The sequence below is a fragment of the Bos grunniens genome, chromosome 5, assembly GCF_055505025.1.
Source record: "Bos grunniens cultivar Pamir isolate PY7600 chromosome 5, Bosgru_T2T1.0, whole genome shotgun sequence".
NCBI classification, from domain to species: Eukaryota; Metazoa; Chordata; class Mammalia; order Artiodactyla; family Bovidae; genus Bos; species Bos grunniens.
Window position 1 is genome coordinate 90921602 of NC_141169.1, and position 19959 is coordinate 90941560.

General features: G+C 37.8%; 1 long non-coding RNA gene across 3 annotated transcripts in view; it reads right to left on the bottom strand.

Annotated features, from left to right (window-relative positions):
• Positions 1-9754: 9754 nt before the first annotated feature.
• LOC147372601 (uncharacterized) overlaps positions 9755-19959 on the bottom strand; it is a 64263-nt gene continuing 54058 nt past the window's right edge. For all 3 annotated transcript variants that reach the window (XR_015164216.1, XR_015164217.1, XR_015164215.1), the window contains one exon: positions 9755-10207. This is a non-coding gene — a long non-coding RNA (uncharacterized LOC147372601). The remainder of the gene's footprint in view (positions 10208-19959) is intronic.

The following is a 19959-nucleotide window of genomic DNA, read 5'->3' on the forward strand; positions in this document are numbered from 1 at the left end:
AGTGCAAAGCAAAAGCAAGACGGGATGTTGCTATTTCTCTCATGTTGAGAATGTGAACTGTCTTCCAGCACGGTTTAGAGGGGAACCCTTTCTGAGAATGCCATGCGGTGCTACACATGGTGATTTGGATAGTCTCCTTTCCCTGGTCTCAATCTTTGATATGCTAAAACATGTTTTAAAAAACAACCAATAACCATTTTTAGGGAGCTAAGATCCCATATGCCTCAGACCAAAAAAAAAATAATAATTAAAAAAAAAAAAAAAACACAAGCAATATTGTAACAAGCTCAACAAAGACTTTAAAAAATAAAATCCATTTCCAAAAGAAATGCATAAAAAGAATAAAAATAATAATAGGCATTCCTATCATATTTCAAGTGATTTCTGAAACAGAAAGTGGCAGGGAGAAAAAAGGGATAAGAGAAAATGAGAGGGGCATGTCATGAAGAGATCTAAACCCACTTCTCCACATTCACTCCCTGCCTCTTCTGTTGCCACTTCTGGGTGTTTGGGGAGGCTCAGAAGAAGCTTTCTAGTTTATGGCCATGCTGATATTTCCTTTAGGGAAGGGGAAAAAAAAAAAAAAAAACCATGATCCACAAGCGGTGCATTAACCTAAAAGGGAAACATCTGTTCGGAGCATGGAGCGATTTATTGGCTGAGTTCTGAACACAGGGCTTGTGCTTGAGATCCTCTGTCTGATTCTGCAGAGCTCATCCCAGCACAAGGAAAGGAAAATTGGCCTTTATGGGCTCACTCACCTGGGACATAACTGGATTAGCATAGAGATTATGTTTGTCATTTAGATAAAGGTGGTTTCCTTAATAGTACAGGAAATTTGAGAATAAACACAGCACTTAATGGTAAGAAGGACATGGTTAAAATGCCAAATTTTACGTTATGTATATTTCTCCATTTTTTTACTTTACAATATTGTATTGGTTTTGCCATACTAACCTCCAATTAAAATAAATAAATTTATGTTAAAAAAAGAAAACTACCAAATATCAATAAAAGAAATTAAAGAAGACTTAAAAAAAAAAAGAAAGAAGAAAGATTTTTTTAAAAGGTATTTATTCCTTCTCATTGCTTCTCACCTTTTTGACTAAGATCAAGTGTAAAGATACTTATTCCTTCTCAGATTTTAAATTCTAAAACAGGCATTAAACCCACCTAATTTGAATAGCACTAAAGCAAATCCAACTTAAAGGAATCTTTTGCTATGAACTCATACCCTCAACTTTTACTAACAGGCAAAAGGGCCTTTTTTTCTCTCTAGACTAATATTAAAGTTTTGGCTTTTTACAAGGGCCAGTGTCTCATCCTATTAAGTCTATGTTCACTGAGAGCACTTTAAGTGTACACAGATATGTGAAGATCAAAAATTAGGTGTGGCATGTACATGTAACTAAAATGGAAAAAGAGATGTTGAGGAAAGAAGCCATGAGAATAAAATCTAATTTAAAAGTAAAGATTAGACTCAAGTTTTCAAACACCAGACTGGATCTTACAAATAGACAGTGAATGAAGTTCCTGAACAAACCTGGCCATAAATGAGAGGCCCTCATCACCGTGGTTAGTGCCAATGTGCAACTAACAGCCATTAGGTGTCAAACACACCAACACATTCGAAAATAATTGCACTTAGAGCTGGGTATAACTAGTTGTATTACTGAAGATAACTTAATTTTTTTCAAATTGCTTCATAAAGTGTAACTGATAAGAGGGAAAACAGATATACTATGTGACAGACTTATACTGAATCATACCATACTTAGTATTTGTATGCCAAGAGGATAAACACAAGCTCAACTGACCACTGCCAACAACAAAAATTGCACTCGAACTTATAGACTTGTGATAACAGCAATCACTGTAAAATATAACTTAAAATTACTAAAGGAAGAAAGGAAAAATCTTATCTTTTTATTCTTTGAAGAAATTCTACCAGAACTATTGGGCTTTCCTGGTGGCTCAGTGGTAAAGAACCCACTTGACAATGCAGGAGATGCAAATTCCATCCCTGGGCTGGGAAAATCCCCTGGAGAAGGAACTGGCAACCTACTCCAATATTCTTGCCTGGGAAATCACATGGACAGAGGAGCCTGGTGCTACAGTCCATGGGGTTGCAAAGAGTCATGCATGACTTAGCAACCAAAACAACAAGATAAGAAACTACAGACAGTTATTTTCATAGCATGAATTTAGAACTTCTATTTGTCAAGTTATATCTTCCCCAAAGTGACTTGATTTAACATGGAGCAATCAGTATGTTCTGTAACTTATTACTGATCAATGATAAATTAGCTGCCACAGTGAATCTCTACTTGCCAACAAATACTTGACCAGAGGTCAGGTTTCTGGTTACAATAACTACTGTTTGTATAACACTGCTGCATTTACAAAGTCCTTTTTTTTATATGCTACAGTGGTGCATTTCAATCTCACAGCTACCTGATAAAGCATTATCTCCACTGTCCTTTGACAGAAGGGGAAGTAATATCTGACAAAGTCGTAAGACTAGTACAGGAAAGAGCCTAAAATAGAACCCTGATCCTCTGACTCCTGTCACCATTCTCTCATTCTGTGAGAGAAAGATCAAAAGACAGCTCAAAATCCAGAAATCAAACAACCACAGAGTTTTGGAGAGCCTTCATTATTTGCCTCAAGTGACTATTTAAATATTCAAGCACTTTTTAGTAATAGGTGGCAGCCGATACCTTGAGAATTATTGAGAAAGCAGAAGACCTAAAGCAAATAAAAGAGTTGTAAAAGCATAGTCTTCTGTTGGCAATTTTTGTTATCCCATAGGGCACGGCGGTATTGACACGTATTTGTTTGCTGGGGCTACCATAACAAAATACCACAGACTGGATGATTCTGACAACATTAATTAGTTTTCTCATAGTTCTGGAAGCTAGAAGTCTGAGATCGAGGTGTCAGCAAAGTTGGTTACCTCTGACGTCCTTCTCCTCAGCTTGCAGATGGCCACATTCTCTCCACACCTTCATACCATCGTCCTTCTGTTGGTGTCTGTGTTAAAATTTCCTCTTATAAGGACACTAATCATAATGGACTAAGGTGCCCTAATGACCTCACCTAACTTAGTTATCACTTTAAAGATTCTGCTTCCAAATGTAGTCACATTGGCGGGGGGTAGTGTTAGTGTTGGAAGCATTAGCTGCTCAGTTGTGTCTGACTCTTTGCGACCCCATGGACTGTAGCCCACCAGGCTCTTCTGTCCATGGAATTCTCCAGGCAAGAATACTGGAGTGGATAACCATTCCCTTCTGCAGGGAATCTTCCCGACCTAAGGATTGAACCCAACTCTCATGCATTGGCAGGCAGATTCTTTACCACTGCACTGCCTGGGAAGCCCTGATAATAAAAGTACTGCTATAATTGTATTAGAAAAAAGTTTTTAAATGACTAAAAAGAGTTAGTCCATAAAATATATACGAAACAAGAAAGAAAAGGAATTTCTAAGTGACTGGGTTAAGGGCTACAGGGGAGATTTAATGTCACAGTCACCAATGGAATGAATAAATAGTTTGAAATACAGTGGTGAGCTTCTGCTTATTCCTATAGTTTTTCTTTAAAATTATTTTCTAAAATATTCTCCTTTTCTACTACATACCTGAACTGTTTATTAGTCACTGTTGTACATACTGCATTGAAAATTCACATCCTTTTCTTAACATAATTTTAACAATGCATGTTTAATGATATATATTCAAAATAAAATTTAAGTTTTATATCTGTCAAGATTGACAATCAAAAATAAATGTCATTAAAAATTTTAACAATGCCATAGAATACTTGAGTTAGACATGACCACAGGATTTTTCTATGTAAATCCTTGATTACAAATATATACTTATAGGGGCTTCCCTGGGTGGCCCGGTGGTTAAGAATCCACCTGCCAATGCAGGTGACACAAGTTAAATCCTTGCCCCAGGAAGATCTTACATGCCTCGTGGTAACTAAGCCTGCACGTGAGAACTATTGAGCCTGTGCTCTAGAGCCTACCAGGCACAACTACTAAGCCCGTGGTGTGCAACTACCGAAGCCTGTGTGCCTAGAGCCCGTGTTCCACAACAAGAGAACCGACCACGATGAACAACTCTCATTATAACTAGAGAAAGCCCACATGCAGCAATAAAAACCCAGCACACCCAAAATAGCAGGTTAGCAATTATGTTTTTCTTTTATTCATAGTGGTAGCTTGGTATACATATCCTTTAAGACCCAGTGTGTACTGTTTCTCCACAAATATCTAATTTTATGCTGCTTACATACATATGTAACTCAGGTAACATGGAATGATGGTAATAAAACTTTTCTATTTGAAATGCATTGCATAATTCTTAACTCTTGTTATAAACAGACGTCATCTAAAGAACAATTGCCTCTTTTGATGTTTATTTACAGTCTTCTACCTTCACATGACAAAATGGTTGTTAACATTAATTAGTTTATTTAGCCATAAATTTTTTCCACTACAGGTAACACCATCACAATGAAAGAATGGCATTACATAAAAGGGTCAAAAGGAAAAAAAAAAAAAAAAAAGGAGAAGCATGACATGGTCAACTACTTTTATTGGGCTTGAGTTGATTCATTATCAAAGAAAGCTGTCATTGGGTTTATGATCCTCGTTAATTTTTAGCCAGCAAGATAAATTTGTTTTTACTCTTTGGCATGACTTTGTGCTTGCTTGTTTGCTTACTCACTTGCTTTCTCTCTTTTTGCCTTTCTTTATTTCTCTTTCATTAAAAAAAAACCAGAGTATATTCTCTTCCCCTTATATTTACCCCCTGAGTTTTATAAATCTAAATCTTTTATTATTCTAATTCAATACATTTTCCACTCCAGTGATTGCCAGGATGAATTCACTTCTGTTGTATTTAACTCAAGTAGATACAGAAAAACAGAAATAAAATTGAGCTTTTACTACATCTAGTAGCAAATTGTAATCACTGTCCTTCAATTACCAAGAGCAAAAGGACTGCTCAACTGTAGAGTGAGGTCTACTGTAGGGTGGCTTTATGGTGAAAACTGAGTAGAATAGGACTCTTAGAGAAGCAGGAGCAGAGATAAAGGAATAAATACCATTAACTAGCAAACTACTCAATGACCTTGAATAAATCAACAAGCTATCTTTTTCCTTTTAACTTGACAATTATTATTTTTTTTCTGCCTGTTGACTTGGACTACTGAATTGGAATAGTGCCCAAATAATTTACCTCCACTGAAACTTTGTATGGTATGAACTAACACTTCACTTTGTACTCTGTACAATGTTTTACTACTCTAATTAGCTTAGAACAACTGTAGGACTTTAGAGTATTGATGAAATTACTTAAATAGATAAATTGAGAGATCAAGCACTTGAAGAAGCACTGTTTGCATATAAATAAGTATTGTGCTTATGGGCTTCCCTGAGAGCTCAGTTGGTAAAGAATCTGCCTGGTTCAATTCCTGGGTGGGGAAGACCTGCTGGAGAAGGGATAGGCTACCCACTCCAGTATTCTTGAGCTTCCCTTGTGTGGCTCAGCTGGTAAAGAATTCACCTGCAATGCAGAAGACTTAGGTTCATCCTAGGCTTGGAAAGAGCCCTGGAGAAGGGAAAGGCTATCCACTCCAGTGTTCTGGCCTGGAGAGTTTCAAGGACTCTACAGTCCACAGGGTCATAAGAAATTGGACATGACTAAGCTACTGTCGCATGACATGACAACTACTGTACTGACCATTGTTAATCTTGTCCTAGTCTTTACTGAAGATCTGCCAGATTTTCAATTGTCAGGGGTCCTTGTTACAGGAGTGTGAGTTACTCTACTTTTAGAAGCCATAACACAGCCTTTCACTAAAATTTCTCTATAATCTCAACATGTAACCCTCCAGTAGCTAAATTAATAATCATCTGCAAAGTAAATCAAGTAAATCAACTAGACTGGTTTACTGAAATGTTTTAAGTAATTCAATGATGCTATGAGACCATGGGTTTAAAAGCATTTTGTGTTTTCAAATACCAAATGCTATTTTCACTGTTATTTTGATAAAGTTCACAGAGTCCTTCTTCATTGAATTGTCCCATGCTTGTTTTTGTCAACATTTTCCCACTTTATAATATTATTGAATAAGTTATTTTTCACTTCCCCAAGGCATTCAATACATTTATTCATCGTTTGATAATCTTTGTAATGGAGAAACTTAGCTTTTCCCCTCCAATTTCCTTATGCTTTCCTTTTTCTGAAAGTAAAAAACTTCAAAGTCTTAAAATATAATTTACAAATTTTGATTGCTCTCTTGGAAGTCTATACAATTGCATTACTATAATGCAATACAGAAAAGAATTGGAAAGGGATCCCAACAAAATGAAATTGTTTCATGGAGATAAAGGCAGAGCATACTCTAACCCAAACCACAAGAACAGACTAGTTGATTATTTCAGTAAGATAATTCAAGATCTTGTTTCCTGATTCAGTAAGTTTGGGTGCTAATGTCCAACAGCTGTTCTTTTTTACCCAGAAGTAGCTGCATTTAGTGATAGGCTGGATGACTGCCACATGCACAATTCATAATTCCTTTCACAGGGGACCAATGAATATCAACAGACACAAAATAATCCAATGATCACCCAGTGTATGGCTCTTATAGTATATGGTTCTCATCAAACATAGTACACAGTAAAAGCTCGTCTTACACTACTTATCATGGTAGTCAGTGGTTTCTCTATTTGAATTCCAAGAAGTGGCCAGATCTGTTCTATTTCCAAGCAATAGTCTTCTTCCATTGTCTAAGACTTTGTTATAAAAAAGAGGCCTTCTCATTTTATTATTCCCTTAATCAAATTTTTAGCCTTAGAAAACTTCCCACAAGGATAGCAATATAAATTCCATATGGGGATGGAACCCTTTGTGTTATACTACAAGATCTGACCAACTACTTCATTAATTAGTAAAGGAAAAAAACTATACTGAGGTTTACAAAATGTAATGTAAGCCAGAAAAGAACTTTTAGTTCTAAATGTTCAGTTCTTAAGGAATAAAAAAGATTCTTTATCTAGTAGCCAAATATAGAAATTATATTTAGGTTTTGATGCTTTTGAACTGTGGTGCTGGAGAAGACTGTTGGACAGCAAGAAGAGCAAACCTTCTTTAAGATCAATCTTAAAGAAAATCAACACTGAATATTCATTGGAAGGACTGTTGCTGGGGCTGAAGCTCCAATACTTTGGCCAGCTGATGTGAAGGGCTGACTCACTGGAAAAGACTATCATGCTGGGAAAAACTGAAGGCAGGAGGAGAAAGGGAGCAACAGAGGATGAGATGGTTGGATGGCATCACCGATTCAATGAACATGAACTTGGGCAAACTCCAGGAGATGGTGAGGGAGCGAAGCCTGGTGTGTTGTAGCATGCCACCGACTATAGTCCATGGGGTCACAATGAGTCAGACACAACTTGGTGACTGAACAACAACAACAACAAAAAACTCTTAAGGCAATTTTTCCACCTTTCAGGCAACTTCTTTATTTCCCTTTTAGACCATCTTCTGCAATGCAGTTTTTTTTTTTTCTTTCTCCATGAGAGCAGCTTTCAAGTGAATCTAGCTTCCTATCTCCAGCTCTCTTTAACTTACAGGTAGAGTGTCCGTTGCTGTCTAATTCAGTCTCTGAGCTCTGAGCTTAAATTACCAAGAGAGTGAGTGGCAACCTGCATCATCAGGACCAGGAGTACTGGGTTGTCTATGGTGGCAGCAGCCAGCAGGAACAACATCACCAGTTCCAGCTGAGGGGTCCTAGAACCAGTGGTACTGACACCAGCAGCTGCTCTCAACTGGTGTCCATTGTGGTGACATGACCATTGCTGTGGAATGGAAAGCTGCTGGCATCAACCAGTCTCCCAGTCCTGAACCAACTCCTTCCTAGGTGAAGATTTGGCTGTTGGGATCATTCATCTATTACTAATTGGTGAGTTATTATAGAAAGTGAAAGTGAAGTCACTCAGTTATGTCCAACTCTTTGCAACCCCATGGACTGTAGCCTACTGGGTTCCTCCATTCATGGGATTCTCCAGGCAAGAATACTGGAGTGGGTTGCCATTTCCTTCTCCAGGGGATCTTCCCAACCCAGGGATTGAACCCAGGTCTCCCAAATTGCAGGCAGACGCTTTATCCTCTGAGCCAAGTTGTTATGATTTAAAAAATATGAAGCTGAGGGGAGGAGTTAAAATGGTGGAATTCAAGGATGAGGAATTTACCTCTCCTCACAAGTACAACAAGAATAAATCTACGAATGTAACAGTTCTCACAGAGCACCTGTTGAACACTAGCAAAAGACCTCAGACACCTAAAAGGACAAGAAAAATCCCCATGCAACCAGGTAGGATGAAAGAATTTTTTTTAAAAAGGAGGAAACAAGAAGGGACCAGTACCTCTGGTGGGGAACAGAAGTTTTTCTGTTTTTGTTTTGTTTTTGTTAACTTTTGTTTTCATTTTTGTTTTTATTTTGGAGTTATTTTGTTTGGTTGGTTGGTCTCTGTTTTGTTTTCTTTTTTTTTTGGGGGGGGGGGCGGTGCTGTGCTGTACAGTTTGCTGGGTCTTGGTTCCCAGCCAGGGGTCAGGCCTGAGCCTTCAATGTAAGAGAACCAAGTCCAAAATGCTGGACCACCAGATAATCCTGGCTTCAGGAAATATAAACTGGCATGAATTCTCCCAGAGGTCTTCATCTCAACACCAAGACTCAGTTCCACTCAACTGCTCATAGGCTCCAGTGCTGAATGCCTTACTCCGAACAACCAGCAAGACAGTAACACAGCCACACCCATCAGCAGACAAGCTGCTTGAAACTGAACTAAGCTCATAGACACCCCAAAACACACCACCTGACATGGTCCTGCCCATCTGAGAGAAAACACTCAGCTCCACCCACCAGAGTGAAGGCACCAGTCCTTCCCAACAGGAATCCTACACAAGCCCCTGAACCAACCTCACCCACTAGGGATCAGATATCAGAAACAAGAGGAACTATGGCCCTGCAGCCTGTAGAAAAGAAACCACAAACACAGTAAGTTAGACAAAATGAGATGACAGAGAAATATACTGCAGATGAAGGAGCAAGGTAAAAATCCACAAGACCAAATGAATGAAGAGAAAATGCAATCTACCTGAAAAAGAATTCAGAATAATGACAGTAAAGATGATTCAAGATCTTGGAAATGGAACGGAGGTACAGATCAAGAAGATAAAAGAAATGTTTGATAAGGAACTGAAGAGTTAAAGAACAAACAGTAATGAACAATACAATAACTGAAATGAAAAATACACTAGAAGAAATCAACAGCAGAACAACTAAGGCAGAAGCATGGATACGTGAGCTAGAAGATAGCATGATGGAAATAACTGCCATGGAGCAGATTAAAAAAAAAAAGAAATGAAAATAAATGAGAACAGTTTCTGAGGCCTCTGGGATGACAATCAAAGAGGGAATAAAAAAATAACGAGAAACAAATGACAATGAAAACACAACAACCCAAAACCTATAGGATGCAGGAAAAGCAGTTCTAAAAAGGAAATTTATAGCAACACAATCCTACCTCAAGAAAAGAGAAAAATCTCAAATAAACAACCTAACCTTACATCTAAAGCAACTAAAAAAAGAATGAAAGAAACAAAAAGTTAGTAAAAAAAAAAAATCATAAATATCAGAGCAGAAATAAATGAAATAGAAATGAAGAAAACAATAGCAAAAATCAGTGAAACTAAAAACTGTTTATTTGAGAAGATAAAATTGATAGACTTTTACTAAGAAAAAAAGGGAAAGGACTCAGATCAATAAAATTAGAAATGAAAATTGAAAAATTACAACTGACACTGCAGAAATACAAAGGACAAGAGACTACTATAAGCAACTATATGCCAATAAAATGAATAACATGGAAGAAATGGAGAAATTTTTAAGAAGGCATAACCTTCCAACACTGAACCAGGAAGAAATACAAAATATAAACAGACCAATCACAGGTAATGAAATTAAAAATGTGATTAAAAATCTTCCAACAAACAAAATTCCAGGTCCAGATGGCTTTACGGGCAAATTCTATCAAATATTTAGAGAAGAGCTAACAAGTCTTCTTCTCAAACTCTTCCAGAAAATTGCAGACGGTGGAACACTCTTAAGCTCATTCTTCAAGGCCACCATCACCCTGATACAAAAACAAGACAAAGATATCACACACACAAAAAAGAAAATTATAGTCCAAAATCATTGATGAACATAGATGCAAAAGCCCTCAACAAAATACTAGCAAATAGAATCAAACAACACATTAAAAAGATCATACACCATGATCAAGTGGTATTTATCCCAGGGATGCAAGGATTCTTCAATATACACAAGTCAATGAATGTGATATACTAAATCAACAAATTGAAGAATAAAAACAATATGATCATCTCAATAGATGCAGAGGAAGCTTTTGACAAAATTCAATATCCATTTATGATAAAAAAAAAAAAAAAACCTCTCCAGAAAGTGGGCATGGAGGGAACCTACCTCAGCATAACAAAGGCCATATATGACAAAGCCACTGAAACATCACTGTCAATGGTGAAAAACTGAAAGCATTTCCTCTAAGATCAGGAATAAGACAAGGATGTCCACTCTTGCCACTACTATTCAACATAGCTTTGGAAATTCCAATCATGGCAATTAGAGAGGAAAAGAAAGATAAGGAATACAAATTGGGAAAGAAGTAAAACTGTCACTGTTGGCAGATGACATGATACTATATATAGAAAACCCTAAAGATGGCATCAGGAGACTATCAAAGCTAATCAATGAACTTGGTAAAGTTGCAGGATACAAAATTAATACATAGAAATCTCTTGTATCCCTTTACACTAACAATTAAAGATCCGAAAGAGAAATTAAAGAAACAATCACATTTACCATTGCAATGAAAAGAATAAAATACCTAGGAATAAATCTGTGGGCTTCCGTGTTGGCTCAGTTGGTAGAATCTGCCTGCAATACAGGAGACCCAGGTTCATTTCCTGAGTTGGGAAGATCCCCTGGAGAAGTAAATGCCAACACACTCCAGTATTCTTGCCTAGAGAATTCCATGGACAGAGAAGCCCTATGGCTACAGTCCATGGGGTTATAAGAGTTGGTCACCAGGAATAAATCTACCTAAGGAGACAAAAAAAAATCTGTTCTCAGAAAACTATAAGATACTGATAAAAAAAAATCAAAGATAACATAAAGAATGGAGAGATATATCATGTTCTTGGATTGGGAGAATCAACATTGTCAAAATGACTACACTACCTAAAGCAATCTATAGATTCAATGCAATCCCTATCAAATTACCCTGAATAGCCAAAGCAATCTTGAAAAACAAAAGCAGAGCTGAAAGAATCAGGCTTCCTGACTCCAGACTATACTACAAAGCTACAGTAATCAAGACAATTTGGTACTGGCACAAAAACAGAAATATAGATCAATGGAACAGGACAGAAACCCCAGGCATCAACTCACGCACCTATCATAACCAAATCTATGACAAAGGAGGTAAGAATAGACAATGAAGAAAAAACAATCTCTTCAATAAGTGACACTGGGAAAACTAGACAGCTACACATAAAAGAAAGTAATTAGAACACTCCCTGACACCATATACGGAGATGAACTCAAAATGGATTTAAGAATTAAAGACCTAAATGTAAGGCCAAAAACTGTAAAACTCTTAGAGGAAAACAAAAGGTAGGACACTCTTTGACATAAATCACAGCAAAAAAAGTTTTGCCCTGCTTCCTAAAGAATATAAAAACAAAATAGACAAATGGGATCTAATTCAACTTAGAAGCTCTTTCACAGCAAATTAAACCATAGACAAGACAAAAAGATACCTCTCAGAAAGGGAGAAAATATTTGCAAATGAAGAAAATGACAAGGCATTGATCTCCAAAATATGCAAACATCTCATGCAGCTCAATGTCAAAAAAACAGACAACCCAGTCAAAAAATGGGCAGAAAATCTAAATAGACATTACTCCAAAGAAGACATACATAGAGCCAACAAACCCATGAAAAGATATTCAACATCACTGATTATTGTGTGCTGCTGCTGCTGCTGCTAAGTCACTTCAGAAGTGTCAGACTCTGTGTGACCCCATAGACGGCAGCCCACCAGGATCCCCCGTCCCTGGGTTCTCCAGGCAAGAACACTGGAGTGGGTTGCCATTTCCTTCTCCAATGCAGGAAAGTGAAAAGTGAAAGTGAAGTCACTCAGTCGTGTCCAACTCTTCGCGACCCCATGGACTGCAGCCCACCAGGATCCTCCATCCGTGGGATTCTCCAGACAAGAGTACTGGAGTGGGGTGCCAGTGCCTTCTAAGTTGTTTCAATCCTGTCTGACTCTTTGCAGCTCTATGGACTGTGGCCCACCAGCCTCCTCTGTCCGTGGGATTCTCTAGGCAAGAATACTGGAGTGAGTTGTCATACTATCCTCCAGGGTATCTTCCTAACCCAGGGATCAAATCTGTGTCTCTTATGTCTCCTTCATTGGCAGGTGGGCAACTCTTCAACTAATCCAAATCATCTTTGCAGAAGTTTGAAGAAATAGACATTTTCTTAAGACAATGTATTTATGTCTGCTAAAAAATTGCCATTTCAAATACAGAAGTTCATAATAACTACAAATATGAATGGTTTCCCCCTAGAATTTCACAATGCACAACTATATATGTTAGCCAGTTTATCAAAACAGTAAGTGAAAGTGAAAATCACTCAATCGTGTCTGACTCTTTGAGACCCCGTGGACTGCAGTCCATGGAATTATCCAGGCCAGAATACTGGAGTGGGTAGCCGATAAGAATGCTACCAATCAATTCTCCTTTCTACATGGAGTAGCATTCATTAATGCTCTAGCCTTCCCCATCTTTCCCATTTACCCCCACCCCATTACCTAGGTAAATGATTAAACTCTAAAAGTGTTTTAGCCCATTTGTTCCATCAATGGTCAAGTAATAAAAGACGTTTAAAGGAGTGTTAAACCACAATTTCAATAAATCCCTACCTATAATTCAATCAATAAAACATTATGTGGTCCAAGAAATGCACATGGTTTATGATCCACCATCCCTCTGTAACCTCCTTTGTTTAAAAAATCTTAGTTCTACAGCAAACAAGGGAAATCTCTTCACAAACATCAAAGAGTTTCCACTTTATTGTTTGCTAGTTGATGAAGAAAAATGTGACATCACTCAGAAGACCTGTTTAGAAGACATAGTTACTTGCATTCATTTCCTTATATCCATTTCCTTATTTTTTCCTTGCCTGTAAGGTTAAAGTTTTTCCAGAATGATGGTATTGCCACCTAATCTTACCTTAGACCAGCCATGCTGAGAGAGACGAGAAGAGATAAAGAGTTTCAGGTCAAAATTTCCAGGGAATCATGTAGTTAGGTAAAGTGTATTTACAATAAGACAATATTGTCAGTAGTGGAACAGGAAGGGAACTCTTATTTTTATAGCATAAACTACAGAAAGTCAAACCTTATGAAATGCTGGTTGGTGGAGATGTAGGGTGAGAGAGGGCTGAGACAGAAGGGAAACATGCTGCACATGTAACAACTTGAATAACACCTTTTCGTCTTGAATTCATGGCACCATTTCATTGGACACCACCTTATTTGATGACATCCTTTTCACTTAAACACAGGAAAGGAAGTAGAACCAACCGCTTATTTGACCTTGGCTTTAAACTTAAAAGGGCCTACAGTTTTAGCTTTTGTGTACCTGTGCAGGGAAACAATACACAGGCCTAAAACAGTGGCCTAGAAATATACCTTTTGTAGATAGTTTTTCCAACAGCCATATTCATATTTATTTTTTAAATTTATTTCATTTTATTTTATTTTTAACTGCGCTGGGTCTTCACGGCTTTGCATGCACTTTCTCTAGTTTTGGTAAGTGAAGGTTACTCTTTATTGCAGCGCTCAGGCTTCTCACTGCGGTAGCTTCTGTTGTGGAGCACAGGCTCTAGGCTCATGGACTCCAGTGGTTGCAGCATATGGGCTCCGTAGTTGCAGCTTGCAGGCCCTAGAGCACCTGGGCTTCAGCAGTTGTGGCATGCGAGCTCAGTAATTGTGGCTCGTGGGCTTAGTTGTTCCATGGCACGTGGAATCTTTCCAGACCAGGGATTGAACCAGTGTCCCCTGCATTGGCAGGCATACTTTGCTGAACCACCAGGGAAGTTACATATTCATGACAACCTAGAGGGGTGGGGTGGGGTCGGAAGTGGGAGGGAGGTTCAAGGAGGAGGGGACATATGTATACCTATGGCTGATTCATGTTAATGTATGGTAGAAACCAATATTGTAAAGCAACTACCTTCCAATTAAAAATTTTTTTAAGTTACATAGTTACTAATTTTAGATATTGTTCCTATATTAGTGAGCAACATGAGAAAGTATCTGATGCTAAAATCACTCTACTGACATTTCCATTACAACCACTCCCACTCCTACCGTAGCCTACAATCCTCAGAAGCACAGTCTTTTGGAACAGTTTTATATATACACATGAACTTATATGCAGAGTACATCATGAGAAACGCTGGGCTGGAAGAAACACAAGCTGGAATCAAGATTGCTGAGAGAAATATCAATAACCTCAGATATGCAGATGACACCACCCTTATGGCAGAAAGTGAAGAGGAACTCAAAAGCCTCTTGATGAAAGTGAAAGAGGAGAGTGAAAAAGTTGGCTTAAAGCTCAACATTCAGAAAACAAAGATCATGGCATCCGGTCCCATCACTTCATGGGAAATAGATGGGGAAATAGTGGAAAGAGTGTCAGACTTTATTTTTCTGGGCTCCAAAATCACTGCAGATGGTGACTGCGACCATGAAATTAAAAGATGCTTACTCCTTAGAAGGAAAGTTATAACCAACCTAGATAGCATACTGAAAAGCAGAGACATTACTTTGCCAACAAAGGTCCATCTAGTCAAGGCTATGGTTTTTCCAGTGGTCATGTATGGATGTGAGAGTTGGACTGTGAAGAAAGCTGAGGGCCAAAAAATTGATGCTTTTGAACTGTGGTGTTGGAGAAGACTCTCGAGAGTCCCTTGGACTGCAAGGAGATCCAACCAGTCCATTCTGAAAGAGATCAGCCCTGGGATTTCTTTGGAAGGAATGATGCTAAAGCTGAAACTCCAGTACTTTGGCCACCTCATGCGAAGAGTTGACTCATTGGAAAAGACTCTGATGCTGGGAGGGATTGGGGGCAGGAGGAGAGGGGGACGGCAGAGGATGAGGTGGCTGGATGGCATCACTGACTCAATGGACGTGAGTCAGGGTGAACTCCGGAAGTTGGTGATGGACAGGGAGGCCTGGCGTGCTGCGATTCATGGGGTCGCAAAGAGTCAGACAAGACTGAGTGACTGAACTGAAATCTTTCAATAAATTTTTTAATGATTTTACTTAGGTAATAAGTGTTAGCAAGATGAAGGAGGAGAATATCCTGAGGGGCATAACATCTCACTCTAACACACAGAGCTGTGATCCAAGTACTAACTCAATCTGAGGGTACCAGGATAGACTCAAAGAAAGGTCTTTGAGTCCTCACATACAGTCCTCTGTGAGTCTCTAAGAAGGGACCTGCATGGCAAGGGATGTAGCAGTGGCTGTCTGAGGTCATAGAACTTCCATTTTCCTGTTGGCAATTTCCACCTGCCAGCTTCCATCATATTTATGAGGCATAAAATAAAGACACTTGAGGGCTTAAAAAATAAAATAAAATTAGAGTAAACCAACCAGGAGAAAACCCCATGAATGTACCTAAGTAGATCATTAATATTTTCTTTCCATAGCCTGCTAGCCTCTCATTAGTGCTGAGGAGTGAGTGGTAAGCATAATTCAGGGGAAAGTGGAAGAGTCATCACACAAATAATTACTCTATGAATTGAAGTGTTCTACTGCTTTTTGCTATTTCACGGATCCAGAAGAAAATCCTGCTTTATATGCTTCTTTCTTAATCACTTTTAAAAATAGTGAACAAGGTGATTGAAGACAGTTTATGGTAAAGAAGCAGCAAGAAGAGTCATGTCAAAGAAATATAAAAATAAAAACAGTAGCTCCTCAGAGAACACACTTCATAATAAAAGTATCCCTTGGGACTTCCCTGGTGGTCCAGTGGTTAAGACTTTGCCTTCCAATGGCAGGAGTGTCCGTTTGATTCCTGGTCCAAGAGCTAAAATCTCACATGTCTCACGGCCAGAAAACCAAAAAACATAAAACAGAAGTAACATTGTAACAAATTCAATAAAGACTTTAAAAATGATCCACATCAAAAAAAATAAAAATCTTTTAAAAAGTCTCCTTCAACATCTAATAAGTACTAGAAATATTTTAGGAACAAACTAAGATAACCATTTCATCACAAATATCTTTTACCCGATGAGTGAATTATTTGCTAAAACTTGCCATGCTATCTTCCTAAGTTCTCTTGCCAAACTGTGGATTAAGGCATGACTATTTCAATTTAGCTGTAAAAACAAAGATTACATTTGACAATAAAATTATATTTCCTTGAATAAAATTCACATTTCTTTTTAATGTTCTAGTATCCCTAACCAAGTTTTGTGTAACTTGCCCCTTACATTGCTTTCTAGCCAGTCTTAAGATGGTTATTTTGCACCCAGAGATTCTGATTAATTTTATCTCCATACAGGCATGTTGACAACTCTTCAAAACTCTACTGGCAGCCTGTCTTAACCGGGTACCAGGTTCTTCCCCTGTTATCCATATTTGCATATGTTTGCTTAGATCCTGACCTTGTAGAGGAAGTCTGAAATGGTGAAGATATTCTCCTCATAAATTTCTCTATCACATATTTTTGTTAAAAAGATTCTCAGTCTAAAAATCACTATTTAATATGTATGTACATGAGTGAAGTGAGTGAGTGAAGTTGCTCAGTCGTGTCCAACTCTTTGCAAGCCCATGGACTGTAGCCTACCAGGCTCCTCCGTCCATGGGATTTTCCAGGCAAGACTGCTGGCGTGGATTGCCATTTCCTTCTCCAGGGGATCTTCCCAACCCAGGAATTGAACCTGGGTCTCCCACATTGCAGGCAGATGCTTTACCATCTGAGCCACCAAATATATATTTATATAATATATATAATATATATTATATAAATAGATATTATATAATATATGTAAATAGATGTTATATAATTTATACAAAAAATCCTCAGTCTAAGAAACTACTATTTCATATCTCTATATATTACATGGCTTATTCCCTGGTGACTCAGAGGTTAAAGCGTCTGCCTGCAATGCAGGAGACGTGGGTTCATCCCTGGGTCAGGAAGATCCCCTGGAGAAGGAAATGGCAACCCACTCTGGTATTCTTGCCTGGAGAATCCCATGGATGGAGGAGCCTGGCAGGCTACAGTCCACGGGGTCGCAAACATACATATAATATATAATATATATACAAATAATATATTATATATATATAGAAGATACAGAGAGAAAAACTATTTAAAAATTTCTTATAAAAGCCATTTGAAAATTTCTTGTAAAGTTAAACATACATGTAGTATGCAATCTGCCAATTTCACTTGAAAATGGAAACATGTATCCATGCAAAGACCTGTATATGAATGTTCACAGAAGCTTTCTATCTGTAAATCAGAAGCAACACAAAAGTTTATCAACAGAACATGTCCATAATAATAGAATAGTACTCAGGAAAAGAAAAAGAAAGAAGCTACTGACACATGCAACAGCATAGATAAATCTCTAAAGCATTATTTTGGGTGAAAAAAAAAAAAGATATAAGACTACAGTTGGTCTGATTCCATTTATATAAAAATCTAGAAAAGGCAAAAACCATAATTCCACAAAGCAGATAACTGGAAGGAGAAGAGAAGACCAACTGCCAAGAGGCAGGAAGGAATTTTGGGGGGTAAATGAATGTTCTAAGTCTTGTTTTGGTGGTATTTACATGACTGCATATATGTGTCAAAAAGCCATTGAACTATATCCTTAAAATGAGTAAATTTTTTTAACATGTGATAGCTTATAAAGCTGATTAAAAAGAAGAAAAATACAAACATAAAGATTTTGATCAGTGACTGTTAAAATATTTTGTATAGTGGTGTTTAATGAAAGCCTGGTTTCACAAAATTAATACAAAGACCATGAAGAAGTTTTTTAGACCCATTAAAAGCATTCAATCCCTGTTGAGTTCCCAGGTTAAAAAGCTTTCCCTGGAGGATTAAGAGAGTCTAATGCAATACTCCAATACTTTGGCCACCTCATGCGAAGAGTTGACTCACTGGAAAAGACCCTGATGCTGGGAGGGATTGGGGGCAGGAGGAGAAGGGGACAACAGAGGATGAGATGGTTGGATGGCATCACCGACTCGATGGACATGAGTTTGGGTAAACACAGGAGTTGGTGATGGACAGGGAGGCCTGGCGTGCTGCGATTCTTGGAGTTACAAAGAGTCGGACACGACTGAGTGACTGAACTAAACTGAACTGAATGCAATACTCAGACTGCTTACCTCAACATTTAACCCAACATCAACTGAATAGAGGAAAAGAGGAATTGAGGTAATTGTCCTACTTAGCCTGAGGACAGGCATTTCAGAAAGGAACTTTAAGAATGTTGAAAACAGATATCACCCACTTACAATCTTTCCAAGGTCCCCAAATTTGGCAGCCAACACCATTCCACTGAAAATCACCTCATGCACCATTTTTGACACAAATAACCAAAATGCCTTTGATCCCAGTGAGATATGGTGAAACAGAATCGCCTTTGATGAAACTGAAATAGTTTTGCATTCAGTTCATATGGCATACACATGGCCAACGTTTCCTTTTCTCTTGTACCAAAAGATCGAGGCTGTGGCCTTCAGATTTCCAAAAGATCACAAACTTTTATAATAATCTCATAAGGACTAGCTTTACAATAAAAAAGAAAAAAAACTTTGAAAACATTCTGTTACTAATTTTTAACTGACTATCAATTTTCTATGCATCATTCTGTATACAAATGTTTTTACAAAGAAAATGGACCAGTTTTAATTGTCCTATCAATTGTCTTTTCTCTGCCATCAAATTTCTGAAACAGTCCCACATGATTAAATCAATCTTGATTTCCGTGATTACTACAAGATAGACTAATTTTTCTTAATCTCATGTCTATGAATATGTCATTACCATGAAGAATTTTTAGAAGCCAATTGTTTTCCAAATCTGTATTAATATTTTGGTAGCAAGTTAAGCATCTACTTACTATAACTATGTGCATAGTTCTTTTAACCAGAGGATATGTTTCAGCAGAACATACTTTCAACCACTGTCTGATAAAATAGAAACTAATGAATTTTTTTTTTGCTTTCCCATTGTGTATGAGATTTTCTTGTTTGAAAAAGATATTGCTAAAAAAGATTGTTAATTACAAAAAAAAAATAAATAAATAAACAAATAAAGATTTAAGTTAACTTTTAAACTCAGCAGCCCTTCTCTCCCTCAAGTTGTATTAATTTTGCAAAACTAAATCAAAGTGGTGTGAGCTAGCTTCTTGAAATGTCTTTACAACAGACAGGGAGACATGATGAAACTTATATGATGTAGAACTGAGGGCTCTTAATGAAGCTGGCTCTCAAGGTGACTAATGAAAATGTCATTTTCTAATAAGTTCCTTAAATTTTTCATTTATTCTTTCACTTATTCATTTTTTAAGCTTACTTTTGAATTGGAGGAAAATTGCTTTACGATATCATGCAATTGGTTTCTGTCATCAGTTCAGTTCAGTTCAATCGCTCAGTCGTGAACTGCAGCACGCCAGGCCTCCCTGTCCATCACCAACTCCTGGAGTTCACCCAAACCCATGTCCATTGAGCCGGTGACGCCATCCAACCATCTCATCCTC